Source organism: Spea bombifrons, chromosome 2, assembly GCF_027358695.1.
Source record: "Spea bombifrons isolate aSpeBom1 chromosome 2, aSpeBom1.2.pri, whole genome shotgun sequence".
Taxonomy (NCBI): domain Eukaryota; kingdom Metazoa; phylum Chordata; class Amphibia; order Anura; family Pelobatidae; genus Spea; species Spea bombifrons.
In genome coordinates, this window is record NC_071088.1 from 108,380,996 (window position 1) to 108,397,804 (window position 16,809).

Below are 16,809 nucleotides of genomic sequence, written 5' to 3' on the forward strand. Positions count from 1 at the left end.
GCTGCAGCCGTGACTGGTATTGGCTCCCAGGAGACATAGGGTTGGCTTGCATTCACTGTGACTCCTGCCCCAGAATCTAGCTTGATAATTTGCTCTGTTGTGGGGGGTACTTAGACTTTGAATGGCAATGCCAACACATGACATCATGTTTTCTGGCAGCAGCACATACTGAGCAGCCCATTAGACAACATTCAACAGACTATGAAATAATATATTGGGTGCCATCAATGATACACAGAGAAGCCTGTGAATGGAAAGGGAGCCGGTATCTGTGTCAACACCAGCAATGCTTGGCCATTTATACAAAGGTTGCATATATTCCAGGCTGAGTGCATGTTGCTCAGCATCCTAGCCCCTGATGCAAGTACAAAAAAGGTCTTATCATTCCATGCATGTGTCCACCCATATTACATGGATGGAGATGTCAAAAACAGATTCCTCCTACATTAGTTAACAGGCAGCATTATGTAATAGAACTTTCCGCAAATGGCCAGAAACTGAGCAACCAGTCAAATGCTTACCATCACTGATGCTTGTGAGGCAGATCTGGTCCTTTAGTGTATGTCCTGCAACCGAACTGCAGGAATCAGGAGTATAAGAGCATGAGGCTGCATGTATCTAACAGGCAGATGCATACAGTCTATGGAATTTATCTGCTGCTGGCCTTAAAGTGCCAGGGTAGATTTCAATCCCCAGTCCATCCCTGGTTGTTGGGACTGCTTTCTAGAAACGTCTATACCTACTTTGTAAACACTGTTCTGTTTAACGTTCATTTCAATTATTTCCTATAGAAATGTAGATATATCAGCAAATATTGTACTGGTGAGATTTTTCAGTTTGACTTTTGCTTTAGGGTAATAAAAGTTTTGATCAGCTTCTATTTATAGAAATATATATATTTGCCATGGGTTTTATAGTTCTTGGAAAAAATGTCTGCCAAACCATAACTTTTTTTTTCTATATATAGCAATATAGACAAAAAGTCATACTGAATGCTGCAAAGCTGAAAGCAAAAACAGATGTAGGGAAATAGAGAACATATTGAATTGTGAGCATGCACTTTAATTTTGCCAATATACTGTGTGTATATATATATATATATATATATATATATATATATTACAATTGCGTTTTTAATGCTTATAAAAGCAAAATGCAGCTATACGTTTTACTTTACCTGTTTTAACTACATTTCTTTATATTTTACTCTTTAAAAGCCTGCACAGTGAGAAACGGACTGACAATGTATATGTCTTTCTCGCCAGCCTGGCATTTAAAGGGTTTACATTTACGAACAAGAAATACTGAATCTCTTCCCTTCAAATGTTTCAGATGCTGGATTTCATATCCCTATAAACATCACAGCTTCTTTAGAAACAGGAAAGAGACTGACTGTTTGAATTCCACATTATATCACTAAATGTGGATGTGAATTTTAAGTAGTTTCTGAGATGCAGAGTAAATAGCCTGCCAAATAAAGGCAGAACACGATATCATCACAAAAGTGAAAACAGCACTTGAAGGTCTCAAGTTTTATCATTGATGCGTATTACACTGAGCACTCATTACAAAAACCACACTTGGTTTCTCATTATTTGTATGCAACCTTTAGAAATAAAAATGCACCTGTTGTTGCTAAGTATGCCATTCTTTTTACATAAGTAATTGAATATATTTACAAAAGTCAGTGTTGGCAGTAACCACACAACAAGGGCTATGAATAAAAAGTGATTTTGGTAAAAAGTGGTCATAACACTGTGGAAAACACAATGATGGCCAAATTGGCATATCTGAGAACGTCCCTGGATACCCAGAGCTCTTTCTCTTCTTAGGGAGTGCCTAGATATATATACAGGGTTTGGGCTAGCCACAATCAGCCTTTAGTGAGTAAGAAGAAGGAGGGAAGTGGGCAAGGAGTTGGTATATCTAAGTGACACTCCCCAGCATGGAGAAAGAAGAAACTGCACTGGAGACCCAGCGCATATTGACTCACCATAGACTCCGGTCAAACCTGGAGAGTTCCCTTGTGTGCCCCTCCGCTATTACGGTAACAAGACCACCTTTAAAACTTTGCACCATCACCTTTGTAGACATAACCATTAATAATTCTACATAATAAGGTAAATAGAGAATCACTATCCACTTGATACTCTGCATGACATTTTTTATTTTTCTTCATTATATACTGTATATATAAAGCCTCATTATGGCTGCAACTAAAGTAGTCTGCATGATGAAATTATCGGGGTCCAAATCTTTAATTAAGGCAAACTACAGAGTGATGCGTTTTATCAAAACATGATTAAAGGGTAATCTTCAAGTTATTCCCATAACCCTGTACACTCAACCCAATGATTTGTTACCCTGCCCTAGGGTCTTTCTAATATTTCCCCATATTTGGAGAAATTGGATTTTATTTTTGTTTTGATACTTTTAAAATTCTGTTTGTGCATATTTTTTTCCGTATGCATACTTTTCTTGAAGGAATATGTCATTTCCCAAAAGGTGTTAACATGTCTGCTCTTTATGGTAAATATTGAGGTCTCTTTGAAGTTCTATGGTCTGCAGAGTGTTGCATGGATCTTTTCTATTTGATTGCATGGATGGGTCCTGGCAAGCTTCAAACCTAAGGTTAATTTGAACATAACCCTCAATGCGCACAACACATCTGAAAGACCTGCCTGCCCGATAACAGTCCACAAACACCAGGAGAGAAAAGAGATTTGTAGGTGGAACACTACTAAATTCATTGAGAGACGTTATGCAGCAAACATCACCTGCCCTGGAAATGTCTCTTTAACCTCAGCGATCCAAGGTTAACAAGTCCGCCAAAGCAGTTGAGAACGTATTCCCATGCAAAAGTAAAACTACAGTATTTGCAAGGTAAAATGAATTGAGTATGTATGGTTTCAGCAAATTATAATTTCTGCATGTTGTTAAAGAAATCACAGATGGTTCCATTTCCCTCCCAGAAATTACAGAACAGTATAAAAGAACTGATTACAGTTTATTTTTGCCTGCAACAGAAAATGCAGCTGTAAGATTTCTATGATATGGACTCAGCAGAAGAATATCAGTGCTAAGGAAGAAATAATTCATTAGTGGTCATGAACTTTGCAAACAAAGGCAACTTATTTTCCAGGAAAAAGTAATTCTAAAAGACTGTTTTAGACAGACGTAAAAACCCATATTTGTTTATATGTTGAAACATATCACGTCCTGTCTTACACCATATCATATCTAAATATATGTGTCTGTATATATCTATGTATTTGCTGTGTTAGTCCGTATGGTACAATGAGATTTTCAAGGTTATTCATTATATGAGCAAAACAAATGTCAGGAAAAACCACAAAGGCAAAACAGTAACACAGAATATCTGATGGAGACAAAGTGCTTAGAAATGGTTTGCTTTTGAACCACCGGGTTTTTTTGGCTATGCTACACCTTCGATTTTGGGAAATCATTTAAACTTTAATGATGGTGTCAATGAGGCCAAAAGTTACAGGTATATTGGAATAGAGGTAATCCATGTTAGGACTTATCCCCCTGCCGGCAAGAAGTAGCCTCCCAATCGACCATGCCGGCCAACCACGCTCTCTCCCATCTGGGAATGCGCGGTCACATGACATTCTCACCTTGGGCCAATCTGCGAGGGGGGGCACAGCCGCCTGGTCAGCAGCTGCAGCCTGCGGGACTAATGGGAGATCACAATCCCCCTCTAGTCGGCTCAACATTAGGGAGTGCGAGGTCTGACACTTTAGACCTCGCTTTACTGTTCCCTAATCACTATGCGCCGGCAAATTATACCGAGCACAGGGATATGACATCATTATAATCGAGGTCTGAAGTGACAGACCTTGCGCTCCCACCACAGGATGGTGTAAGGGCAGTGTATATGTGTATGTTTGTAAACTTGTGTGTGTGTATGGGCAGGTGTGTGTAAGAGCAGTGTGGGTATTTATAAGTTGGTGTGTAAGGGCAGTGTATGTGTATATGTGTGTGTAAAGGCAGGTGTGTGTAAGGGCAGTGTACGTGTATATGTGTGTGTAAGGGCAGTGTACGTGTATATGTGTGTGTAAGGGTAGTGTACGTGTATATGTATGTGTAAAGGCAGTGTATGTGTATATGTGTGTTTGGGTGTGTGTAAAGGCAGTCGTGTGTAAGGGCAGTGTATGTATACATGTGTGGTCATGGGCAGGTATGTGTAAAGCCAGTTTGTATGGACAGGCATGTGTAAGGGCAGTGTATGTGTATATGTGTGTTTATGGGCAGGAATGTGTAAGGGTCCTGGGAGGGAGAAATCTCTGCTGCTGTGGACTGCTCTTCCAATGATACTCAGCCAGCATTATGGTGGACACCTGGCTGAGAATCATGGGAATTGTAGTTCACAGCTAGTATCTGCAGCTTTACTGTTGCCTGCACTTCCCATGATACTCAGCCAGCATCCTGGAAGCAGTATGTCTGGCTGAGCCTCATGTGAACTGTAGTTAACAGCAGATGATGTGACAGGTGTTAGTTGTGGATTACAACTCCTGTGATGCCTAGTCATCGTGGACACCTGGCTGGCTGAGCATCATGGGAATTGTAGTTCACAGCCAACATCTGCAGCTTTATCTACTGTTAGATCTACTGTCAACCAGCATCATGGAGGCAGTATGTATGGCTTAGCCTCATGGGAATTCAGTTCAATGTGTTGGTTATTTTTAATATGCATGACTGTACTAACAAAAATGGAGCGTGTCTTAAGTGGTGATGCAAGTGCAACATTATAAAGTGCAATTGCTTGTATTGGTGAGTTCCGTGAGAGCGATTTAAAAAAAAGTGTATTGCCCTTGGAATATGCGCTGGAATATGACATCATATCTGGTGCTCAGCAGTGAAGCAGCTCCCACCGCGGCATAGGCAGAGACCTCGCGCTCCCACCGCAAGACTTCTGTAAGGTAAGTGAACTACAAAATAGGGAGAGGGTATATAGTGAAAAAAAGGGGAGAGGGGGTAGATAATGGGGAGAGGGGGTAGATAGTGAGAAAAGGGGTAGATAGTGAGAAAGGAGGGTAGTAAGAATATTTAAATAAATAAAGAGTGAGAATGAGTATGGATTAATGTGTGTATGAATTGTGTGAATGAGTGAGTGTATGCATTAACATGTGGATGAATTGTCTGAATGAGTGAGAGTATAAATAAATGTGTGGAGGAATCTTCTGAATGAGTGAGATAATCAATGAATTTGTGAGAATGCATTAAAGAATATGTGTAAATGATTTGTGTGAAAGAGTGAGAGAATACATTATTGTGTTAATGAATTATGTGAATGAAAGTGTGAATTAGTGAGTGATTAGAGTGATTAGAAGTGTTTGTGTGTATCAAAGATGGCACAAGCAGGGTGTTTAAGCCTTGGGGACCAAGATGGCACAGGCAGGGTGTTTATGGGACAAAGACGTCGTACTCTGGGCTGTTTGGGGAGACAGTTTGGGGACTCATGCCGGGCTGTGTGGAGACAAAGATGGCATGTCCTATGTGTATAATTTGGGTGCTGGTCAGGTTCTATGTGGGCAGTGTGGATGCCAGGGCTGGCCTTTGGGGTGCTGTTTGGGCAGTGCTGTTTCCATGTGTTATTTATTTAATCTATTCCTTCAGTGCTGAGTTTACATGTGATTTCCAGTTCATCTATACCTGCAGTGCTGGGTTTGTGTGTTCTGTTGATCTATACCTGTTATGCTATGTTTCCATACATTATTATTGTATACCTGCAAATACAGGGTTTTTATTTCTTATTCAGTTGATCTATACATGCACATGCTGTTTACATGTGTTGTTTATTTGATCTATACTTGAACTAAAGGGAGTAAGTAAATATTGTGATATATTGAAATATAAAGCTTTTTTCTGCTAGCATCCCGTGACAGAACTATTGAATTATATGGTTATGGGGCGATCTAGTGCATACTGGAAACAACTGGATCACACCTGCCTCTTTTGTTGATTTCTTTGTACTAACAGGAGTTGACAGGTATTGATATGCAATCATGATGGAGAGACATAATTTTCATGACATTGTTTACACACTGATTCATGCTTTGCTCTCATTGCTATTACAGGTAAAAATGTAATGAGGCATGCAGCAAGCGGCAGGTGACTTGTGCAGTACGCTGTGTTACCAAGAAAATAACAGCTCAGGTTACCACACTTAATACTTATCAAAGAGGGTTTGAGTTGGCGCTGCATAATTCATTACTATGGGCATGGGCGTAGGAACCCCTAAAAATCTGGGGGGGATAGCATTTTTACTGGTAGGGTATACCTGACCATTTCACCAACAGGGACTTTTATGACATTGCATTATAAATACATAGAGATTAATATGACGTTGGTCCCCCTTTGCAGCAATAACGGCTTCCGCTCTTCTGGGAACGATTTCCACAAGATTTTGGAGAGTTTCTGTGGGGAATTTTTACAACCATGCCTTTATGGACCTTGTTTTGTACACTGGGGCACAGTCATGATGGAATAGAAAAGGACCCTCCCCAAAACTGTTCCCACAAAGTTAGAAGCATAGTGTTGTCCAAAATATCTTGGTTTATCACCTTCAGCTCATAAAACGTTCTACTAGATGAATGGGAGAAAATTCCCACAGAAACTCACAAAAAAAGAAAAATCTTACAACCACAGATGGACCCCGCTGGACACGGACACAGACACTACTGTGATGTACTGAAGGAACCATCTAAGACTCCTAACACGTCATGCACACAGGAACATATCCACACGCTTAAACACTTGAATAACATACACACGCATGCACACACACACACACACACAATGGGTTAAACATGTGTTACAGGGAATCATTATCTTCCCTTTAAGTACGACATGCCTGCTCATACACACACATATGCACTGCTCTTACGGATGCCTGCCCACAAAAACACACATATACGCTGCAATTGCCTGCAGATACACACTTGCCAGTACTCACACATATGCACTACCCTTATACACGCCTGCCCAAACATACATAAACTGCTCACACACACACGCCTCCCCATAAATATACACTGCCCTTGCGCATACTTACACAGACGTATACGCTATAAGACAAATACACTCCTTATATACACACGTATACAATGCCCATACAGACGTACACGTATACACTGCCCATACAGACGTACACGTATACACTGCCCATACAGACGTACACGTATACACTGCCCATACACACATACACATATACACTGCTCATACACACATACACATATACACTGCCCATACAGACGTACACATATACACTGCCCATACACACATACACATATACACTGCTCATACACACATACACATATACACTGCCCATACAGACGTACACATATACACTGCCCATACAGACGTACACGTATACACTGCCCATACAGACGTACACGTATACACTGCTCATACACACATACACATATACACTGCCCATAAAGACGTACACATATGCACTGCCCATACAGACGTACACATATGCACTGCCCATACAGACGTACACATATGCACTGCCCATACAGACGTACACATATACACTGCCCATACAGACGTACACATATGCACTGCCCATACAGATGTACACATATACACACGTATGCACATACATGCACATATACACAGCTGCCCTATACACAAACACATATGCCTGCCCAAGTACCCATACACATGCCTCACCATATATGCACACACAAATCTACCATCAGACCCCCCACCTTCGTTCTCCACATCAGACCCCCCCAAACCTTTGTTCTCCACATCAGACCCCCCCTCCACAACCTTTGTTCTCCACATCAGACCCCCCTCCACAACCTTTGTTCTCCACATCAGACCCCCCCAAAACCTTTGTTCTCCACATCAGACCCCCCTCCACATCAAACCCCCTCCACAACCTTTGTTCTCCACATCAGACCCCCCCACCTTCGTTTTCCACATCAGACCCCCCACCCACCCACCTTCGTTTTCCACATCATATCCACCCACCCACCTTCGTTTTCCACATCATACCCACCTACCTACCTACCTTCGTTTTCCACATCATACCCACCTACCTACCTACCTTCGTTTTCCACATCATACCCACCCACCTTCGTTTTCCACATCTCTTACCTTTCTCTTCCTCCTTTCTGCTTTCTCTTCCTCCTTTCTGCTTTCTCTTCCTCCTTTCTGCTTTCTCTTCCAACTTTCCTTTTTGCCGCTCACAGTCTGTGCAGTGCGGCTGCGCACAGCTGTTTATGCTGAGCGCCGGGGCTGGATATAAACGTCATATCCCGTCGCCCCGGCGCTCAGTTACAGACAGCACGCTGGTGAGTGTGACCTTAATGAAGTTGCAGTCTGCAGGACTGGTTGGGGAGATCACGGATTTCCCTAACCAGTCCTGCAGGCTGCAGCTGCTGATCGGGCAGCTGTGAGCACCCTCACAGCTGCACCCGAGTGCACTCGCCTCACGTACAGCCCTGGGGGGGATTTCTATATTATCGGTCCCCCCCTTATGATTTCCTGGGGGGGATCTGTCCCCCCCGTCCCCCCCGGTTCCTACGCCCGTGACTATGGGGAGATTATTTTTATCTCCCTGAATAAGCCTCCATATGGGCTAGTATGAGGCCTTAGGTCTCAGCTAAAGAGTAATCACAGGTATCTGACTCTTGTTATCGCCTCCTGCAATGTTTACTATATTAAACAGCTATTGAGGTGAAACACCTTATTTCAGGGCAAAAACAACAAGTAATATTTTCACTTGACAAACTTGTCAGTACTATTGAAATCTTTCTATTACTATAATTTACTGATATCTGCTGCAGTCCACGTTGTGGAAAATATACATGTTTGCCAGAGGTTACAATATGGAGCTCAGGCATTATTTTCATTGGTGGCTCAGGGTTTATTTAATACTTTGTTACTTATGGTGTCCGAAAGAACAGGGTTGAGCATGTACATCTGTCTTCATCCATTTGTTCACATGCTGTACACAGTGTATTATGGGATGCTCAACATAAGCAATTACATAAACATGTACTCAACAATCCCCTCCGTGTCCTCAAAAAAAAAGAAGACTTAAAGGGAACTTCTTATAGTGCTATTTTTCCCATATAAAAAACCTACTGAGGACTTCCAGACAGGTATGTAAATGTTATGGAATTTACGTGATCTACCTTTTTGGTTGTTGGAATAAGTCCTGCAGGTAAGAGACATCAGGGACTATAAATAAAAAATATCTTACAGTAAGACATTATCCTGAAATGTTCTGCCCTAACAATGCTCACATCTCAACAAATTATTGTCACCCCTGATTGCTATAAATAAAGCGAAAACAAAAAAGCCTGTATATGTATATTAATTTGACATGCTCTAAACGTGATCTTTCACGTAAACTAAAGAGAAGCTGAGGCATTATTGTCTTTAAAGGTAAACCATTGCAACTTGACTCACCATGACTTGGATCACCATTTCATACAACTAAAGACAAAATTAATCTAGTTGCTGGAGATAAAGTTAATGAAAAGAATGGTTCTAAAACAATGAGATTGTTTTGAATGGACGAGTTATTGATGGACAAGGCTTGAGCTGTGTCATGTGACTTTTAAGAAATCCAGTGTAATTATTAATTTGAATGTCCTCAGTTCACCTTTTTCTGAATCTCTCTTGAGATCATGCCTTTGGAAACATCTCTGTCCTGTCGCTTATTCAGTAACTTTCTTCCATGGAAGATAGGTGGAATGATACACTAAGGGTCAACTCTCACAGAAGAAAACTGTGTGTGTTAGAAAAGTCGAGAATGGGGAGAGGAAGCAGTGGTTTGTGTGCCAAAGTCAGGACTGGAAGCACATGTGTTGGAATGATAGCGCATCCAGATACAGAGGAAAACTCAAAAAGATTTCAGAAGAATTGTAATAATGAAATGTGCCATGTGTCCTATGACCATAGCTTAACATACTTTCAGATCATGTTGTCCTGGTTTCTGAATTCCATCTCTTTATATAGCATGTAAAGAATTTGATCCTAGAAATATTCTCCAAATTTGATTGGTTAAATCAATGCACATGTTCGATGAGGTCATTCTTCAAAAACAAATGTGAGGAACATGCAAAGTCTATTATTTGGAGTTTGTAAACAAATAATATTTTAAGTAACACATTTATAGATGCAACTTACACATTTATTAAAAAATACTATTACATGTTTACACATATAATTGGGAAATCTTAGGCGTTCCTAAAATTATGTGTATATTAAAATCCTTCTACTAACATAAAAAGCCAGCCATAATACTGCTCACCCATACATTTCTGCCCCCATAACAAAAAATCTTCTTTTAGCCTTAAGCTTTCCTCTTCACTTATTGCCCTTTTCCTCTTACAAGACTTCACTTGTGCTGCCCGGTACCTCTGGAACTCACTTCCACCGAACCTTCAGCTGCCCCCCACTTCTTCAGAGATGTGTGCTATCTTTGTAGCTAGGACTGCTAATACAACCTCACACTACCTCTCCCCTTTCTCCATACTTTGTTTCGTCTCACCCTGTTACCTCTAGATTGTAAGCTTGCAAGCAGGCCCTCCTTCCCTAATGTATCATGTTTTTCTTAGTCTGTCAATTCTAGTTTTGTCATATCCCTTGAATACATGCATTGTAGGAACTGCACTATATAAATAATAATAATATATAATTCCATGCAATGATTGCTAGATACTACCATATATACTAGTTATTCCTCATAAATAATTGCTTGCCCACATGAAAAACAAATGTGAAACTATTCCATTCTATTAAGAAAATGAACAGTGAGTGCTTACAATAGATTTGATTACCTTGCTTCAACCTCTCCTCCTATCTACTCTAGCCTGTTAACAGCTTTCTGTTTCTATGGTAACAGAACAAATTCCGTCCAAATCTATAAAATCCACCTTCAGGGCATAACAGACAGGAGTAAGTCTGCCAAACATGAGATCAATTATATAAAAAAGAATAACATTCTGTGAAATTGTGAGGCCATTGATTTTACCAATTTACTATGCTGGACTTGTTCTGAGGATTAATAGAAATCAGTGAGGATGGTTTAATAGTTACAGCAATGATATCACATCAAATAAAAAATGTCACCATTTATTCCATTATCTCTATCCCCAAGGGGGATTGACATAAAACACTGGAATCATTTTTTATTAGCTAATTGGTACTTTCACAATTGCCTTTTGGTGCTAACATTCAATAATATTACTAGCTAATGACAGTATTTTAATTACATTGATGAATCCAGGCGTTCATTAAATAGACAATAAAACTCTTCTTGCAGATAATGCCTGATACATTAAATTGTTCATAGTTATTGTTAAAAGAGGAAGAATAATGAATTACAGCTAGAACCATTAGCTAGGTCACACTACCTGTCAGCTTTAATTTATAGACATAAGAGCGCTGAAACTTTTACCTTAATAATGCTTTGCTCACCCAAAGAAAGGTTGTGTCGTTGCACGTCTGCAGAGGTAATGCCGCAGTTCAAGGCAAAGCCACAAACGTATTTAGAAGAATTTAAAGAAATTTAATATGTGCCTTGTCACCCACACTCCCATATATATGAGTATTTAAGGATACCGTTAAGGATATAAAACTGAATTAATGGCTTGTACATATATTTCTGTTGTTACCTCCACTTATATGTGACACACTATTTCTTGTTGGGCCACATTTTTTTGTTTGTTTGTTATAGTGGATAATTAAAAAAAACTTGAATCAATTTATTCAGTCATAGTTTTGCACTCTATCCCCATTTTTATACCTGTGACACTTTCTCTGTGAAAAAAAATCCCCAAATGAGGACATCTCATTCAAGATCCCATTCACATATCGGGGTTTTCTGCGATCAGTTTTGACCATTTTATGTGGACCTTTTCACCCAAATAAGCATTTCTGTTTGGGTAGAAATACCAATTGCTGATTGTCCTCTTCATTCCGGTAAAAGATACCAAGCCACCTGTTATTTGTAGGATACATGTTTTACTCAATAGAAAACAATCTGAATTAGTTATTTCATGATGATGTACACAGATAAAAAGAAGTAAAAGTGAGAAGTCACCTATGAATATGACAAAATGAAAAAATCGCCATCCAGCATTACTTCTGCTAAATTCTATTTAGGAGGCAACAGGTTACTCTTAAGGTGTCAGCTTTCCTCCGTATTGCACTTTTGCTATGGAGATCTCTAGCGCCAAGAATTCCTGCGTGCTTCTCGCTAATCCTCATTATAAATACAAAGAAAATTAAAAGAAAAATGTGAAAAAAAATATTTTTTTTTTTTTTTTTGAGGTAAAGATTACAAAGCTAAATAATTACCCTTATCCAAGTGTTAGAAGTGTTAAAGAAAACAAAGGACAGGTGCGCGATTAAAATGACCATTCATAATTTTATCCGAATAACATCCTTGGTAATTATAGAGCAGGCACGATCTGTGATGCAGAGACCCAGATGTTCCTATTACATGAACCAAATACAAAGAGATAGCAAGATGGGCGATTAAGTACCACAAAATCAAGCTTATGCCTCGCTGAAGCCCTTTTTTAATGAAATACATAGAAATACCACATGTTCACAGTACTAGTGACTGCTTCCCACCTCCTAGCAGACCCAACTACAGGTTGGTAATGATCCAAAAGTCTTCTGAACATGCTAAGGTACTGTCAGAGTATTTATGTAGGGCTCTGCCCAGCTGCCTCCTTGAACCTAGTAGTGTTTCATTTTGCTCATAAAGATGTCAAATATTGGTGCTTTGCATTAGATGGTTGCATAGTGCAGGCGAATACATATCAGATACCTGTGGTTGCTGTGTAATGTGGATACAATGGATATAATCCCCAACTAGTCCATTGAACAGCTGTCCCCTGGGGGAAAAGGCAATCTGCCCTGTGCCAGCTGGTTTGGTATAGTTTATGGTTATTAAGTGGTTGTTTTAACAACTAACACTTTATAGTTATATTTCAGGGCTTGCACGTTTTTCATGTGTTTAATAAAGTAATAAAGTTATTTTATATCTGTTTCAAGGTGTGGAATGCAAAAAGCGTACCGTGGCATAGTAATCCATAGTCGGCTTTATAATTAAGCATTGTTAAAATTACTATGGTGTTTTTTTCTTTATTTGGGGGGAAAAAAGAGGGCGCCACATGACGCTACCTCAGTCATGTAACGAACACATATTTATATACCTATGAATATACAAACATTCTTATTTAGGCTGGCAGTTAGGGGCAGTAAACTGTCACTTTAAGTCTAACTCTGAGCACCATCACATTTCCTTGTGCTACTTGAAGGTTACTAGGGGAAGTTTTGGATGAAGCATGTAGTTCTAAAGTCTTTGCTTTTTAAATCAACTTAAACTTCAGAACTTTAATTCCACAAGTCGGCTCCTAGATCTACTGGCTGGTATAATTTCTTTCCCAACTGATGTACTCATCACACTCATGACACAACTTCTATTGTTTCTCTTGCTGTGTTGGCAGCTGCTAGTAAGCTAAGAAACCATGTTATTTACAAACACTAATTGCGGAATGACATGTAATGTAAAAGATGGGGTTATAAAAAGCTAAGTTTAGCCATTGTCCTATCATTGTTTGCACTTTTCCTTCCAGTTTCTTATAAAGGTTTATGACATAACCACATAAATAAAAGAACTTACACATGAAAAAAAAGAAAATGTGTAAAACTTACACATTTATTAATCTTGCTATTGGGGGAGGTAGTGTGTACCCAATATTGTGTTTATTTAAAATCTTTTTTTCGTGAATAACATTGAATACTACCAGTTTAAAGCTCACATGGCATGTATTTTTACAATCCTGTACTGAAGAGATCTAAGAAGATTATCTCCAGGTGGAAGGCTCATCTCGCGCAATTCTGATCCTGTGCAATATAGTTTAATGTCTAAGAAGTGAGTAACTCATTGCATGTAAAAGGCTAAAGTGTACACCGCTGAGTTGGCATTTGTGTGACTATAATTATAGAAGCATTTGTTATGCTTATTTTCTATACACGGGACTGAGTAGGCTGGTTGTCTTCTATTTACAGGAAATTCTGGTTTAGGGATTCAGAGATGCACAATTTATACAAATATCGTAACATGCAATTATCTGCTGCTGTTGGGTAACTTATATAGGTCAGGATTCCAAATGCAGTGTAATTGTTGATTTAATAGTGTCACTTATGCACGAACCTGTGTTTAGACTGCCTTCATGTACCGATAAACATGTGAAAGATGATTCAGTCAGGCACATTATAGTAAACAAACATTGTTACAGAAAAAGGCTAAATGATGTAAGATTTGAACTTCAATATGATCTTTCCCTATTTAATGACACTGGAAAAGCAAGTTTGAATCACCGATATACACATTTACAAATTTGCATGACATATAAAACTATGTTCCTAGGTAGGTTAAAGGTCCACTTCTGATTCATTTTCAGAAAGGGCATCTTTTTAAAATGAGCTTTCCCTGGTCAAACATATATACTGGTAAAATGAATTCGGTACAAGATTTAATACATGTTTGTTCTGGTTTATACCTATCACTAAAGTTCTTATTAGTAAACACTGGTCTTCGTATTCCATGAATTCACCCGTTCTTTTCGGGCAAATATTTGTGTACGTTCTTCATGCTAGTTTTTTTCTTTGTTTTTTTGCCGTTTTTTAATTTGCAGGGGTTAATACGGGGTTAACGCGGTAACAATACACAGCAGCTTTGGCACCAGGATTTTAAAATTCCGTAAGAGCGACTCCATTGGTCGCCGGCAGGGGCTCCTTTGCCATCAACCAATGAAGGGCAGCTGGGAAGGCTTCAGGAGTTGAAAGTTCGTATGAGCGACTCTATTGGTCGCCGACAGGGGACTCCTCTGGCATCAATCAATGAAGGGCAGCTGCCCTTCATTGGTTGATGCCAGACGAGCTCAGTGCCAACGACCAATAGAGGAGCTCATGCGGACCTTTTACTGATGCTGAAATATGGACTGTGGGGTTCCAGGAATTAAAGGTCTGCATGAGCGACTCTATTGGTTACTGGCAGGGTCCTCCTATGGCATCAACCAATTGGGCAGCTGCCCTTCATTGGTTGATGCCAGAGGAGCTCAGTGCCAACGACCAATAGAGTCGCTCATGCGGACCTTTTACTGATGCTGAAATATGGACTGTGGGGGTTCCAGGAATTAAAGGTCTGCATGAGCGACTCTATTGGTTACTGGCAGGGTCCTCCTATGGCATCAACCAATTGGGCAGCTGCCCTTCATTGGTTGATGCCAGAGGAGCTCAGTGCCAACGACCAATAGAGTCGCTCATGCGGACCTTTTACTGATGCTGAAATATGGACTGTGGGGGTTCCAGGAATTAAAGGTCTGCATGAGCGACTCTATTGGTTACTGGCAGGGTCCTCCTCTGGCATCAACCAATTGGTTGATGTTAGAGGAGGCCCCTGCCGGCAACCAATAACCCCTGCGATGCTGTGTAGATAACGGGAGCAGAAATCCGTAGGTTCACTGTCAGGAGGTAAATTGGTTGATGCCAGAGGAGGCCCCTGCAGGCGACCAAGAGAGTCACTCGCAGGGCCCTTTAACTCCTGACAGCGGAACTTGGCCTGGGGAGACCAAGAGTTAAAGGTCCATACGAGCCACTCTATTGGCAGAAGAGAGAAGATAAAGAACAAGAAGAAACAGAACTGGTTGGCAGAAGCGGAAGTGGTCAGCAGAGAAGGTAGGGAAACATTTAGAGTGAGAGTGAGCGTGAACAAGAATGGGTGTGAGTGAAAGTGAATGTGGTCACTGAGCAACGAATTTAGTTCCGGAATTAAAAATGTCCCCCCAGGTTTCATCCAAAACGAATGGGTAGGAAATGACATATAAACGTATGGGCCAAAAAAAATGAATTAATTAAATTGTCTGATTTGTTTTTGGTCGTATTGCACATGTCTAATAGCCATGTAATATTCGATAGTTATACTTTGGGTGGTTAGACACAGTGGGGGCTAAGCAATATATGGCTATATAGTGTGATGGAACCCCCAATATTTATACCTTTAACAGGTGGTTTTTGAATATCATTTGTTGGGTTAACATTAAATTCTTACTTTGTTTTGTTTTAAATTAGCCTGAAGAAAGAAACAAAATAAAAAATACTTATAAAACAGTTCCCATTTCCAGCAACTCAATAGATTTTGTACTTTTCAGCTATTTTTTACAGTGAGATCACTAGCCATGTTTTGACAGCTGTGCAACTAGTGAATGCTTGCCAAATATAAATCTTTAAATTGCCATATTTGCAGAATTCTCATTTTGCTCACATAGTGAAGAAAAGTTATTATTTCTTTTTAAGTGTATATTAGTGCCAATTGATACTTTTTGATACTTTTAATTATTTTGCTTCCCAATGAAATGTACCAGTGGAAACAGAGCTTTGCCTGATAAAATACATGGTCTTTAACTGCTAAGACTTTGCTCATTTATACTTTATTGCAGTTTAAGAATTCCCATTTTAAGTAAATTTAATGCAATGTGCTTCTGAAACTTTCAGACTTCCATAGAGTCCTTCTGATAACAACAATATTTTTAAGCATGGACTGTGTAGAGGTGCAACATACATTCCGTCACCCTGCTTTACTTTTCTGGGACAGTGGACCCAAAGGCAAGCATGTAACAATTGATTTTAACTGTGCCTTAACAGCTACAAAGCCACCTCGCCAGCTGTTTGGCTTTCAGAAATGGCTAGATCTATGCTACAATACCCCATATGTCCTGATTTAAGACCCAAAACATTTGC